This window comes from Mesocricetus auratus, unplaced genomic scaffold (assembly GCF_017639785.1).
Source record: "Mesocricetus auratus isolate SY011 unplaced genomic scaffold, BCM_Maur_2.0 Super-Scaffold_100024, whole genome shotgun sequence".
Classification (NCBI taxonomy): Eukaryota; Metazoa; Chordata; class Mammalia; order Rodentia; family Cricetidae; genus Mesocricetus; species Mesocricetus auratus.
This window is the reverse complement of record NW_024429205.1, coordinates 2,373,692-2,388,049: the sequence shown is the minus strand read 5'-3', so window position 1 is coordinate 2,388,049 and position 14,358 is coordinate 2,373,692. Positions and strand designations below refer to the sequence as shown.

The following is a 14,358-nucleotide window of genomic DNA, read 5'->3' as shown; positions in this document are numbered from 1 at the left end:
TCAGAACCTCCGTGTCTCCTGTCCACAGTCTAGTTTCTGAGCTGAGCCTAGGGCTTAAGTGATTATAGCAGTGCCTGTGACCTAAAATCGAGAAAAATAGTCATGTATGTCCTTAAATTTTCCTTAAGGAAAAATTATTAAAAGTCTCTGTGGGGTCATAGATAAACCGAGAAGATGTGTGGAAAGGTTCTGGCACAAGAGGATAATCACAGCCCACACACACCTCAGAGGCGGAGCCACAGCTATTAACTTCATTAGAAAAGCATTTTGACTCATTCAGGATCTGTAAGGTTTTATTGTCAGTTTTGATAGGTCTAAGTATAATGTCACATCTATCAAAACACAACACTATAATGAACACTAATATGAACCAGTACAGGCTTCTGCCAGAAAGTTTTTTTCTTGGTTCATCTGGGAGGCAGGCAGCTAAGAAACAGCTTAGAAACCACCAGAGTGGGTTATAGGCCACGTTCACCTCACAGCTTCAGGGACTCTTGTGGTTTGGGTATGAGATGGCCCCTGGAAAACTGTGTTTTGAAGAAGTGGGCCCCTGTGCAGTGATGAATTGTGAGTGTTCTGACATTAGTAGATTTATCCATGCATGAACTCGTCACGCGTTGTCATTACTGAGAGGTGGTGGAAATAGGAGGTGAGCCTCAGTTGGGAGAAGTAGGTCTTTGGTGTCTGTGTATCTTTGGATGGTGTATCTTGTGTCTCTAGGGAAAGAGAGGTTGGGGAGAGGGGAAGAAGAGATAGGATGGAGGGGGGGAGTTATATCTGCCATATGTGTGTGTGTGTGTGTGTGTGTGTGTGTACATGTTTGTGTGAGGGTGCGCATGTATGTGAGAGCGTGTGTACATATAGAGGCCAGAAGATGACCTCAGATGTTATTCCCCAGGCAGCATCTATCCTTCTCTCTCTTCCTTCTTCTCTTCTCCATTTTTTTTGTGGCACAGTCTCTCACTGGTGTCCAGAGATCACTGGCTATCAAGTGAGACACAGAGGTCCACCCATCTCTGCCTCCCCAGCACTGGAATTGCAAGCATGTGCTACCATGTGCAATTGGAAACATCGGCTCTGGGGATCAAACTCAGGCCCTCATGCTTGTTAAACAAGAACTGATGATCCCCCTCCCCCCACACTCCCCCACCCCCACCACCATGCAAAGCTGGAGTCTTTTATGACAGTGTCGCATGACTTCTGACCATGTTTGTCATGTGTTGATGTTCTCACAGGCTGACAGATGAACAGGAGAGAGGAGTGGGATTTGGGACACGATAACTGGGGCGGCGGGGCACAAAAACATCAGACTCAGCAAAACAGACCATGTGTTTCAGGAAGATACATCGAAAGTAGAGAATCCCTAATGTCCAGGCCATCACCAAAGTGGCCATTCTCAGCCTGACCTATTTAATAAAAAATAGAAAACAGAGCAGCTGTCCAGTGGGGGCTTTCACCTGGTCTTGTGCTGCTTTCTGCCAATGGAAGGATGCAGTTGGTTTGGATGTAGTCTACTAGATAGACAGGAGAGGCAAACTGTGTGTGAGAGAGCTGCTGAGCTGGAGGGACCCAACCAGGCTCCAGGGTTTAAGCCGTGGCTGCAACGTTTCTCTCACCTGTGCAGAGCTAACTCTCACCGGCTGTGTACTTGCAACTCATTTCCTGTGTTTCTCTCTGATATCCTTCACCTTACATCGGGGGTGGAGTCTTCTTGGACAACTTGCATCTGGCACAATGGACTCGAGTCAGTGATGACAACACAGGGGATGCTCAAAGTCAGAGACAGGACCGAGCAGTTCAGAACAAAATGGATCTCCAAGTCTCATCCCCTCTTTTCTCCCTCCATAATTCCCAGATGTTCATCCCCAAGTATTTCTCAGGCAGCGCATCTGTCTACATCACCAGGCTGCCCCCCCCCAGAAGCTTCTCCTTTCAGGGCAAATCTTGGCATCTCAAGAAGTACCCCACTCCATGCAGTACCAGCAGAGCTCAAGAGCCCCCATGGCAGTAGGAGAGGCTGCACATGCTGCAGTCTGTTTCTTAACAGAATTTCTGAGACGACTTCCCTTGAGCTCATAGTCCAGACACTGAGCTCATTCTGGCCATATTTACCTTTAATTGGATGGTGGGGGCCACTATCCCCTTTCTCTAGATAAATAACTAATGCTGCTGGTGAAGCCTCATGTCATGTCATGCCACAAGGACTGGGCTACGTTCAGTGGTGGAACTTTGGGATCCTCAGGAAAGAGGAAAAACGAGCATTCTGTCTGTCTTTCCGGTTCACAAGGCTATTATGTCTAAGGCACAGGATCCAGGAGTAGAGAGGATATCCAGACTGCATTGTAGATAATGAACTCCAGGTATCATTTTGATAGAGTCCTAGGTGTCCAGGGTCAGGGATGACCTTGAGTACAGTTAGCATTTAAAGTGAGATTGCAGGGTAGGACCAGAACTGAGTCAAGCCTTAATACTGCTAACTTCTGGGTGTTTCTAGCATTTGCAGTGAGGACTTCATGTTTCCTCCCTCCAAACTGCCTCCTTCTAACTCTGTCCTTTCGGTTATTTAGGGTTAATTCCCTCTCAGCCTCTGGAAGGAGGAAGGGGGGTTTGAAGGGTTCATTTTCCTGCATCTGTGTGATGCTGCCCTGGATTCCTCTGTGTTTCTGTAACATTTTAAAGGAAAAGTGGGAAGGGCTCTGTCAAGGGCTTCTGGTAGACAGCTCTTGAGAAGCTTGGCAATGTGTATTTGGTGCAGTCTAAGCCTGAGAAGCAGCTTCCTAGCCCTTGGGTCTGGATCCCAGCTATTGGCTTACAAACACATGGGCCCGCACGCTCCTCAATAAAGGGAAGCAATAAGGTAATGGTTGGTTCTCCGCTGATCCATATCCGACCGAGAAGGCTATAAAAATGGTAATGTGTGTATTCATAATTAACACACTAGCCATAAATCATCTCAGAACCAAGTTATGAAAACAAGGAATCACACATATCGCCATTGGGGTGAAAATTCATTTGTGCAAAAGCAAGAAGACATACCTGGACCAGAGGAGGTAGATGAGCTGTTCTCCAACTTAGTGCGCCAGATAGGGAGGGGAAGCATCAGGGATGCCCTTGGTCCCCACAGTGAGCCTCTATGATGGGGAGGCTCCAGGTAGACTTAAGAAAATATGGTGACTCAAGCAATTTCCTCCAAAGCAAAGCACGCTCTTCTGAAGTTAGGAGGAGGGAGGCTCACGAGACTCAGAAAGTCCCTGAAACTAATCACATCTTCAGGCATTTCACCTAGGTTATGCGAGCAACTATTTGATGAGGAGGCTCTGTGACCAGATGAGCTACCTACAATCGACTGTTCAACCTGTCTTCCTGACTCATGCAGAGAGGTCTGGGGATACAACTCCCACAGCTGATAACCCAGGCTAGGGTAGAATTTTTAGTGACGTGGATGCCTTTGGGTTATCCATGCTCTTTCAGCCTGAGAAACTCATCGGTTTGCCAGATTGGACCTTTCGATGCAATGGTCATTTTGGCCTGTCACCATTTCCCTAACTGGTATGAGCAGATAATTGTTCTCATCTCCCCAGAAAAGTCTCACACAACGTGACCACACCCCAGAACATAGGAGACAGACCCTAGTGATTCAGGGACTATCAGAGCAACACTTGCCAGCCTACATTTTATTCCCAGACTCGCAACAGGAGCTATGGGTTCCCTCAGCCATGGCACTCACCTGTGACATGTTCATCACCAGGGCTGTAGCTGTGCTGAGGTCTTTGTATTGAGTCTCTGTCTTGGTAGATGCAAGATCACAGCTCTATGTATCAAGCAGGGTTCTCTAGAGGAACTGATCCAGTGGAATGTGTTGTAAGTTTTCTGGTCGGACAGGGTCCCAGACCCTTGAGCCCCAAATAAACACACAAGACTTATTATATTAACCATGAAATTGTTGGCCAATGACTAGGGCTTCTGATTGGCTAGGCCAGTCTTAATTATTAACAAGTAATTACTAAGCTGTGTATTTCCATGTGTTATTGGCTTACCGGAGAATGCCATACCTGCAACTCCTTTCTTCCTGGGCTCTAAATGACCCTCCTTTGACAGACTCTCCCTGCCTACCTCTCCCAGAATTCTCCTTGTCTCCTAGTACTGCCTATCTTCCTGCCTTATTGGCCATTGGCCAAACAGTGTTTTATTTATCAACCAATAAGAGAAACACATACAGAAGAACCAACCCCCTGTCAATAATGTGTACCTGATGGTTCACTAGCTTGGCTCCTACAACAGGCTGAGTAGTCTAACAGCAGTCACCATGCTCCAGAAATGCTAGGAGCCCAGTGGCTTCTCATTCCACTTGTCTGGATGTCTCAGCATCCCTATCTGGCTCTGAATGCCTGAAAGATCCCTGGAGAATCATTGTAGTTTTCAGTCTACACTGGGATGCTGAAGACACTAGGTTCTAGGATCCACAAAAGATGGCAGCAATGGCAACAGCTGCCACCTGCTGGAAGGTGTGGGAGGGTCTTCTCTCCCTGTTAATGTTTCTGGAGAACACCTCACAAGCTGACAGATTTGTCACCACAGTCATTGAGAGGCCAAACTGGACTAAAATCCCAATTCCCAGATTCTCAGGATGACAAGAAGATCTGGGCTCTACTTCCTGCAACGACACTGTCTTATTTTTTTCTGCTGCTGTGATAAAACACTGACTGACAGCAATTTGGGGGAGAAAAGGGTTTATTTATATTACAGTGTACAGTCAGTCCGTCATGGAGTCATGGAGGCAAGTTAGGGCAAGAACCTGGAGGTGGGAACCGAGGCAGAGACTGTGGAGAAGAGATGCTTTCTGACTTGCTTTTCTATACAGTCCAGGTACACCTGGCCAGGGTGGTGAGATTTACAATGGGTTGAGCCCTCCTATATGAAACAATCAAGAAAATGCACCATAGACGCCGTGTATGCCAATCTGACTGAGGCATTTTTTTTTCAGTTAAGTTACTTCTTCCCAGATGACTCTAGCTTGCAGCAAATGGACAAATAATTAACCATCACAGGCGTCTTGCTCAGCATAGGCTATCTACCTCCTCTCTGGGGAGCTGATAGGTGGGACTTGAGGACTAAACATGTTCCTGACCAGGATCCAGGTAGACCCAGTCCTGACCTACAGAGCCCTGCCCAGGGTACTTGGATCTAAATTAGACCAAAGACAGTCCACCAACAGCAATGCTCTCTGGGTAGCTTTTGCAGAGGATCTGTTTTCCTGGTGCACTTGAAGGTTTAAGAGTTACAGCATCGTGGGGTTTCCTGGGCCAGACAGATGCTCCTTGAGTGATTTTCTAAATAGAGGATCAGAAAAATGCACTTTTGTCAGCCCCATCTGCAAGGATCTCTCCTCATTACTGGCAAGCTCGATGAAGCTCATGCTTTCTTACACACACACACACACACACACACACACACACATGCGCGCGTGCGAGAGTATGATTATGCATTCCCCCCCCCCAAGGCCAGTTACTGTATTATGCTCTTTCGGCTGTACCTTTCTTACCCTGGTTGGATTATAATCATCTGGTGTTAAGCTCCTGCTATATACAATCCAAAGATCAAGCAGGGATTTTATGGGCAGCTTGAAGCTCAGAAGAAAGAATCGAGTTGAGCGTCTGCATTCTAAATGTATCTTCTCTCACGCTCTGAAAATATAACTGAATAAAATCAGGCTATTATGATTTAAGTAGCCAGGTAAAATCAGAGCTGAGAAGAGGCAGCCCAGGAAGCCAGGTGTCATCAGAAACCTGTGTGCACAGTGCATTATCCTCAGACCTCACTGAGCTCTGTTAAGCAGACTTCATCCCTTTTCCAGCTGAAGGAACTGGGTGGAGGTTGTATGACTCAGCCAAGGCGATCTGGCTGGGATGAGGCACTGAGCTCCGCCTCCCAGGTGCTGTGTCACTCCAGCTCTGCCTTATTGCCCTTGGCAAGTATCCAGCCTCTTTGGTGACTGAGGCTGAGGCTTAGACATGCAGCTCACACTAGGAAGACTCTCCTCTTCAACTAACTCCTCAAATCATGATGTGGTCACCTGCGAAAGTGCTCTGAAAACTACAAACAGGCACAGAAATGTTGTGATATATTCTTTATGATTTATTAAAGCTTGCCTGAGGATTCAGAAAGCAAAGTTCACCTCAAGCTATAGAGGTCAGGCAGTGGTGATACACACCTTTCATCCAAGCAGCCAGAAGCTAGGAGATTGTGGTGCCCCACCTTTAATTAATACACACCTTTAATCCTAGGATCCAGGATGGATATCTGTGAGTCCAAGGCCACCCAGATCTACACAAGACTGATCCAGTCCTGAAGAGAAACAGCTCACACAAAGATGAACTCAGCACCTGGGATCACACGCCTTTAAACCCAGCACTAGAGGGTTATAAAAGATAGGAGCACGATCTCCAGTAGTCAGTATCAAGGATCCACTCACCAGCCACATTGAGGACAGGAAGACATTGAAGTCTCAGGATTCTCCAGCCACGATGAGGAGAGGCAGCAGTCTGAGGTTTGGTGGAGCCAGGATTGCATTTCAGTCTGAGGTAGAGTGAGAGCTAGTGGCCAGAAGCTTTGCTTTTCTGATCTTCAGCTTGAAGTTTGAACCCCTTTATCAGTCTCTGAGTCATTTATTTTTCCTGCTACACAGACATGTAAGGCTAGTGATATCTTTGTTAGGGGTCAGAAGCTCCAGAGACGGGTTTAGCTGGGTAAACTAACAACAGATACTTCTGCAAAGCCCGTTGGAACTTCCTCCAGATTGCAAACTAAGAGTGCTGAAGAGGAACTGGGACAGGAGGGTAGATTCCATTTTCCCAGCAGCCCTAGCTTTCCTCATTGTGTATAGTGAGGTAGAGGAGAACAGAAAGCTAGAGCATGTTATTGAGTAGAACCTTTCTTAACCAAGGAAGGACAAGATACGGGGCTATCTGATATATGACACTCGCTAGCCATGTACTTGGAGATCACCTCTCCAGCACTGGTGTCCATCCATCTCAGGCCTCAGAATCTTATTCTATAATGAGGAAACAGTGTCTTCATAACAACATGTGGGGTTCTCATGAGGACCCACATTTGATAAAGCATCGAAATGTTGGTTCAGAGTGATGCAGTGTAGACCAGCCATCTTTAGCCTCAGTGGACAAGCCCTAGAACTCAGTGTTTACTACAAGAACTCCAGGAGCTCTGGCCATGCATCCTAGGGACACAGATGGGTTGCACACTGATCAAACTTTGAGGCGCTATGCCACTGTGTTCCTGTTGGATCTCAGCTGGGTTGCACTTTTCCCCTACTGAAGGAATTCCACAAGCACAAGCATTGAGGGTGTATTCCTGCCCAGCTAAACTAGAAAATGTAGAAACAAGGGTTGCATCTAATATGTCATGAAGACTGTGAGGTGCTATGTGTCGGGGTTGTGCTGGGAGGAACAGTTTAAAGCCACACAATGCCACATCATCAGAGAAATAGTAATTAGGGCTGGGGGCTCTCTCCAATGTCCAGGGTTGCTGTGTCCCCTGAGATCCTGAGTTAAAGACAAGGAATCCTTTGGAGAGGATGAGCTTCCTCATCAAGAAGGAGACTAAGAAGAGCAACCAAGGTTTCTTGATAGTCTAGTTACAAAGCAAAAACAATCACCACTGGTGAAGAGCGACACCCCTTGAAGGTGGAGACACCAGTGTGTGACAGCTTTACGGCTCTGCGCAGCCAACTTGCCACTCTAGTTCATACTGTCAGCTTCATCTTTTAGGCACAGAGGAGTCATTCTGGGTGAGACTGGAACATTTTGCTAGGGAAAGTTTGGCTGAACCTAATGATGGTGTTTCTCTGTGGACTCAGGAACTTGGGTTTCAGAACCTGCTTCCCCTGCCTCTCTTCCAGGAGAGCCAGGTTCAGCAGTAAAATGTCCAGAGTTTGATCTAACAGTGACAGGGGCCAGATTGGCAAAGACCGATAAATCCAGCTGGAAGATGGATCAGTGTAGAAACTACAGCCAAAGCCAGTGGCGGTAAGGCAGTAAGACACCTGTATTTTCACAGGGCTGCTTGTGACCACAGGGTATGCAGGCTCCATCCCAGGAGCCCAGACTCTTGCTCTAGCCTCTTTCTGAAGCCAGGTATCCAGCTGCACTTCTCATGCATGACAGTCTCCTTTTTATTTTAAAAATTTCAATCATTTAAGCGTGGGAGCTTCCAGATATGTTCCATGAGTGCATTTAGTATTGCATCCACACCAGCCTTCTGTAAATAATCTTATTGTAAATGGATTTATAATCAAAATGTCCTAGATAGTTACACGTTTGCATAGCTTGAATAAACAGGTGAGGACAGCAAAAATAACAAAACAAAAAAACAAAAGAGCAACCAAAAGGCTCAACATCAAACAAATGTGTCTCTATTAGCTATTAGAAGCCTTTGGAAGCCTCACTGATTTAAGCAGTGCCCTTCCTGTCTCCTGGCACAGAGAGTTCACTGTTCTTTGTGAATGGTTCATCCTTCAATGTGTTTGCTGGGCCGTGATTTACTTATGCACTTATGGGCTTTAATGAAGCTAGGCAAGGAGCACTCACTGAAAACAATTTTGGAAACATTTTCATAGAAGGGGAGGGAGACATGTATTGGCATTAGGGACAGTCCCTCCACGTGCCTGCTTAGGGCAGCATGTGCAGCTCTACAGCTTTTCTATAGGAGCAGGTCCTAAGCTGAACTCATTTCTCCTGGGTGTGAAAGTACCATCACCGTCCCGTCTCACGGGTGGCACTGTGCTGTTTGGTGTTGCCGGCACTGATTCAAAGATCAGCATTCATGAGCTTTGCATGTGATGTGTGTATTCTACATTGAAGAAGGTTCACTCCACACCAGCTGTGGCAGGGATAGAGGGTTACTGCTTTTCTCTGCTCATGGACTAATGCATAAGCTCCGAGAAAACTCTGAGAAGTGTCATGGGCAGTAGATATGGACAACAGAGGGGCTTGGTATAGCCGAACTGGGAGCAAAGCAGGCACTGAGGTCTTCCTTCCATAGATCTCATAGGCTATAGGCACCAGCAAGTTTACAAACAAACCTAGAGCAAGGAGAACAGCCGACCCAGTGGAGACCAGAGGGGAGGAGAATGCGGAATGGCAGTTGTATGTCCTGTAGTGGAGTCTGGAGTTCCTAATGTGTTTTTGCCAGAGTAGCAATCCTATAAGGATTCTGAAAAGCCCTCGTTCCTAAATGATTGTAGCATCACTCAGAGCTTCCAGAAAGAGTGAAGGGTCCCAGAATATTACTCACTAGTTCTCAGAAATGATGACCTATGATCTAACAGGGAGCATGTATCTGGGGAACTGATGTCCTGAAATAATGTCAAGTGTGGGCTTGTTCACATTTGCCAGCCTCTGTATGTCTTTCCCCATCTAGGAAGAGCAGGGGTATGGTCCATTCTCTGAGATTTCATTACACAATATAGAGATCTTCCCTTTCCCCAGTACTGTCACAATGGTCACAGCCTCTGCCTACTGTTGAACACTGAGCACCAAGTGGCACTTCTTCAGGGGAATTCTGTCATCTTGAGAGCATCCATCAAATCGACTTTGCCCAGTGGTCAATGAGGTCAAATGCATTTGTGGGTTTCTGGTCTTCTTTGGTAAAGGGTATGGTAGGCCTTGGTCCACTTAGGAGTTGGACACCTTATTCTTTTCTACTAAGCTTGAGAATTGATCATACACTCTGGAGGCAGAACTTTTGTTGAGTCTGTGGTTTGCAAAAATTCCTGGCTATGACAAACAAACAATCCCTGGTCACAAAGATTTTCTCCCCTTTCTTCAAAAGGGTACAACCTCTCCATCCACTGTCTGAGTAAGGACACTGGAGATTATGGTTTCAGGATGGTAGCAGGAAGATATGGGGACTTGAAGACTCTGGCACCAAAGATAGGGTCTCATTCAACAGCTCATGTCAAAGCAGCATGCATAGGCACATACACGCATGCATTTATAAACATAGGTGTATATGTATGGATGTGATTGTACGCATGTTGCCACATATTTGTGATCACTGGGAAAAGTGTCCTTTATCCTAACTTTGCTAGTTACATTTATGCATGTGCCGTGGTGTGTGTGTGGCTGTCAATGGAGCCTGTGGAAGTCAGTTCTTTACTTTCACTTAGTGGATCCCAGGGACAGAACTGAATTTATTAGGCTTAGTGGTGACATAACCTGCTGAGTACTTGCCCAGTCCCAAAACTTGGTCTTCATTTTACTCACTCACTTATGTAACAAGAGATAGCCAGTTCTCTTCTCTTTTTTTCAGCTCTGTCATGAGTTCCAGGGAGACAAAGCCAAGAGTCCCGATGGTATCCCAGGCCTGCCAGAAAGGAGGCAGGCCAACAACAGTCAGCACTTCAAGCAGTAGTGACTTGCTGAGCCATGACTGAGCATCCTAGAGACCAGGGTTTGGGACAGTGAAGTTGCTGAGTCATGGGGCTGTATCAGTGGATATCATTTCTGAGACAACAACTTTTTATGTGTCACAGTATCTCTTGTCACCTACAGTTAAGGTCCCTTGTGTCAGGTTTCCTTCCCTCTGGTATTGGGAGACCGAGAAGCACATGGGTTGCCAAAGCTTAAGGCCTTGGTTATGGGTCTCAAGATGTTGGAAGGGTGCACTTCAACCATGGTCAGCAGGAGATAGCTGAGGAAGTCAGGGCCAGCTCCCTGGGGAGCGCTCTCCTCCTTTATTCCATAGAGGACATTGTGTGTCACACTCTTGGTATTTCTGTCACATACATCTATCACATATGCCAACTTTCAGGTCTTTAAAACTATAGAGTGAAATACTTAAGGGGGAAAAGACTTATTTCCAAATTATCTTGCATGCATTTTGTGTTAGGTGAGTTCCCAGAACATACTTGCTACTTAATAACAAATTGCCATTAAATAAACCAATTAATCAGTGAGTTGAATAAATGTCAGACTGGTAAATGCTGACCTGTTTGCTCTTGTCTATGGTGTAAATACTGCCATTATGGCCGATTTCAGACCACCAGTTTGGTATCTATCGTTCAGTTCACAAAACTACTAACAACTGAGCAATTGGCATTCACCAACCAGTACAAGACAGGAGCTCAGCTCTTTGGTGTGCCAAAATGGAAACCACTGTGTATGTATGGGTGGAATCTGGTCCTGGCTTAGCCCAAGTTGTTCTTCTGGGTTGTAGGCACCTCACAGACAGAGTCCAGGTCTCATGCTCCTTGACACTTTTGGACTTCTCTAGCTATAGTTATATCACATATGAGCTCAACCTCCCGGCCTCTAAAGGTCTGTGGGGATTTTCCTATCAAGAATGAGCATCTTTAGAGAACAAACTCTCAGCACCCTTAGGTACACTATGAAGACTCGGGATGAGGGATGCCCTAGGAAACACAAGCCAGGTAGGGAGAAGAGAGGAGGGATGTTGGGAGGGAAGATAGAGAATAGTGGCCCAGCAAAGACTCAGGCCAGGGTAGGAACACAAGCTCCATGCTATCCTTGTCCAGAGGGTGGTGCAGATCCAAGGAGAACTCAGGTAGCTTCAGGGTTTGTGACAGCTCTCCTAAAGGCTCCCTGATGAAGACCTGCTGTGTTTCTTCACACCATGATAGACTAGGTGGCAGCCATCTTAGATTGAAACAGGATAACACATTTGGGAAATTCTGGTGGAGGTCCACCCCTGTGCAGGTACCTTTGGTAGTTGAGACTCCAGTTTTGAGGGTTTTCTGAGCCTCACTTGACACTAGACTGAGAGGTGCCTGCCATATTCCATCCAGAGTCCTAAGATAGGCTCTGACCACTGAACAACACTGCCCAAGTGCTCACATGCTGCTCTGGGTAGCCTCCTGTCACCCAGTGGCCTGTTAGGGCTAGAAAAATCTTCCATCTGTATCCCAGGGAACCTACAAGATCCCAGGTCCAAGGCAACTAATCCCTGTGCCCAGTCAGCCCTGTGTAGGTGACAAGCCTCTTGGAACTAAGGATCTGAGTCTATTATGCCCAGCCTGCATCTCCCGTCCACCAGTTGGAGCACCATGGAACCCCCATGACCCGCCTGGGAACAGTCTTCAGTGTGCCAGGCAAAGGAGATTTTGCTTAATCCGTACCTCCATAACCCGGAGATAATCCATCCATCTGCAGACAGGCAGGGAAACACTGTCCTTGGTGCTGAATGAGACGCTCCAGCACCTAGGTTTTTGTAGGAAATGTTAACTATTTCAACATCATTTTTCTGGAAGGAACTTTCTAGTGTTACAGAGTATGTGTGATTTAATGTGTCCTACTTGTGTGTTGAAGGGATGGAAGTGCATAGCACATTTGTGTGTTTAGTGTGTGGCTGCCTACATGTGGTGGTATCTCTTTGTGTGTGCTGCCCGTCAGTGGTGTGTTGAGTCTCTGTGTAAGGAAGGGATGGTGTGCAGTCTCCGTGTCAGAGGTGTGATGTCTCTCTGTGTGAGGGGCATGTAGCCTCTGGGTAAGGATGTGCTGTACCTGTGTGAAAGATGTACTGTCTGTGTGTATTTGTGCTTCACCGTCTCTGTGTGGGAGGGGTGTGCTGTCTCTCTGTAAGGGCATGATGTTACTGTGTATTAGGGGTACACGATTTCTAGGTGCAGTGTGTGATGTCTGTGTGTATTAGGGGTGTGCTCTCTGTGTGTGAAGGGTAGGCTGTCTGTGCTATCTCTTGTATTAGGGGTTCTCTGTCTAGTTGTGCAGTGTGTGAAGGGTATGCTGTTGTTGTGTAATAGGGGTAGCAATCTGTGTGCAGCATGTGATGTCTGTATGTATTAGGGGTTCTCTGTCTCTTGGGCAGTGTGTGATGTCTGCGTGTATTGTGGTGTCCTGTGTCTGTGTATTGGGGGTAGACTGTCTGTGTGAAGGGTATGCTGTCTCTGTATATGGGGGCATGCTGTCTCTCTGTGTGTTTTATTTTCTCTATTGATGGGAAAAGCCTGACAATCAAATTGCTTAGAAGGCTTTTCAAATTGACTTTGCCTTTCTTATAAAAATGAGCCATTTAATGTCTTTGAGGCCATCACTGAATCTTTCAGAGGGAGGGTAAGGCGAATCAGAAGTAAAACCCACACACTCTTGCTAATGGTGTTAATTTCATTTGCTGTCAACATTCAATACTCATCGAAACTCCTGTCCATGTACCCCCTGGGACAGAAACCCTGGAAGGGGAGCTGCCAGAGTAGACAGGCTGTAGCCAGGTTACAGCCCAAACTGTAGGTGCCAGATGTCCAGGAAGGGTGTGGCTATCATAGCTCACCCCAAAGGTCAGTCTGTGAAGAGTCAGATGGGATCGATACGGACCTGGGAGTGTCTTCTCGCTGGAGCAAATAACACCCCAGGTATTAGTACATTTGCCTCATCTCATTTTTCACAGAAAACAGCAGGCCATTTGCTCACACACATGGGTCAGACAGCAGAGGTCTAAACCTGGGAAGGGAGAATAAAGATGAGGTGTAATTATGACATACTCTTGGGTCTCTCGGGCAGTAGGTACCACAGAGCCAAGGATGTCTGGCCCCAGAAAATCTTCCGCAAAAAGTTCTGAGCTGTGTAGGTGGGGGCTAAGACATCCCCATCTGCCAATGCATGAAAAATGAGTGGACCTTTCTGGGCCTATACCAGTTTTGCTCAACAGAGGGCTACTGAAACCTCTGGTCTGGTTTTGGATGCGTGAGGCTCAAGGATCCCAGTCAAGGATGCCAGATGTCCAGTAGAGCTTCTCTGTTTCCAGGATAGAGCGATGGCTAAGGATGCTAATGGGGTTTCAAGGCATTAACTGGCGAACCTGGAACCAGCACAGGAGGGAGTCAATTGACTCAGAGGAGCCAGAGGCAGCACCAGGGTGAAGCAGGCTCCAGTCTGACTCTGGTGTCTACAGCACCACACAGCCTGGCCAGAAAGGGGAGAAATAGAGATGTGGGATGGGAACAAAGGCTTCTTGGAAGGGGAAGCAGCCTGTTACCCTGGATGGATTGCTTAGAAAGGCTAACGGGAGACATGAAGACCAAAAGCCTTCAGGGGATGCCAAGCAGAGAGGTGCTTTACCAGGAACACACTGGCTGAAATCTAGCATAGCTGTGAGGCAAACAGAAAGCCTGCCCTGTTACCTACTATGTGAGATACTGTTGCACAGACCATAGGCAAGCCATCTGATCCCTGGGCCTGTCTAGTGGTGGAGAGCACACAGCGAGAAAGTCAGTACACAGTGCACAGCGAATGGTGGCTCTCATGATCTTCCTGGATAGGGGGAGGGGCATGGTGGTACAAGAAGAGTCATAAGTTAATGTGATACCAAACA

General features: G+C 46.9%; 1 long non-coding RNA gene across 1 annotated transcript; it reads right to left on the bottom strand.

Annotated features, from left to right (window-relative positions):
* Positions 1–4,713: 4,713 nt before the first annotated feature.
* Positions 4,714–6,197, bottom strand: LOC121133813. Its single transcript, XR_005870806.1, has 2 exons — positions 5,543–6,197; positions 4,714–5,330 (listed from the first exon to the last, which is right to left on the bottom strand). It is a non-coding gene; the product is annotated as an uncharacterized LOC121133813 (long non-coding RNA).
* Positions 6,198–14,358: the final 8,161 nt, after the last annotated feature.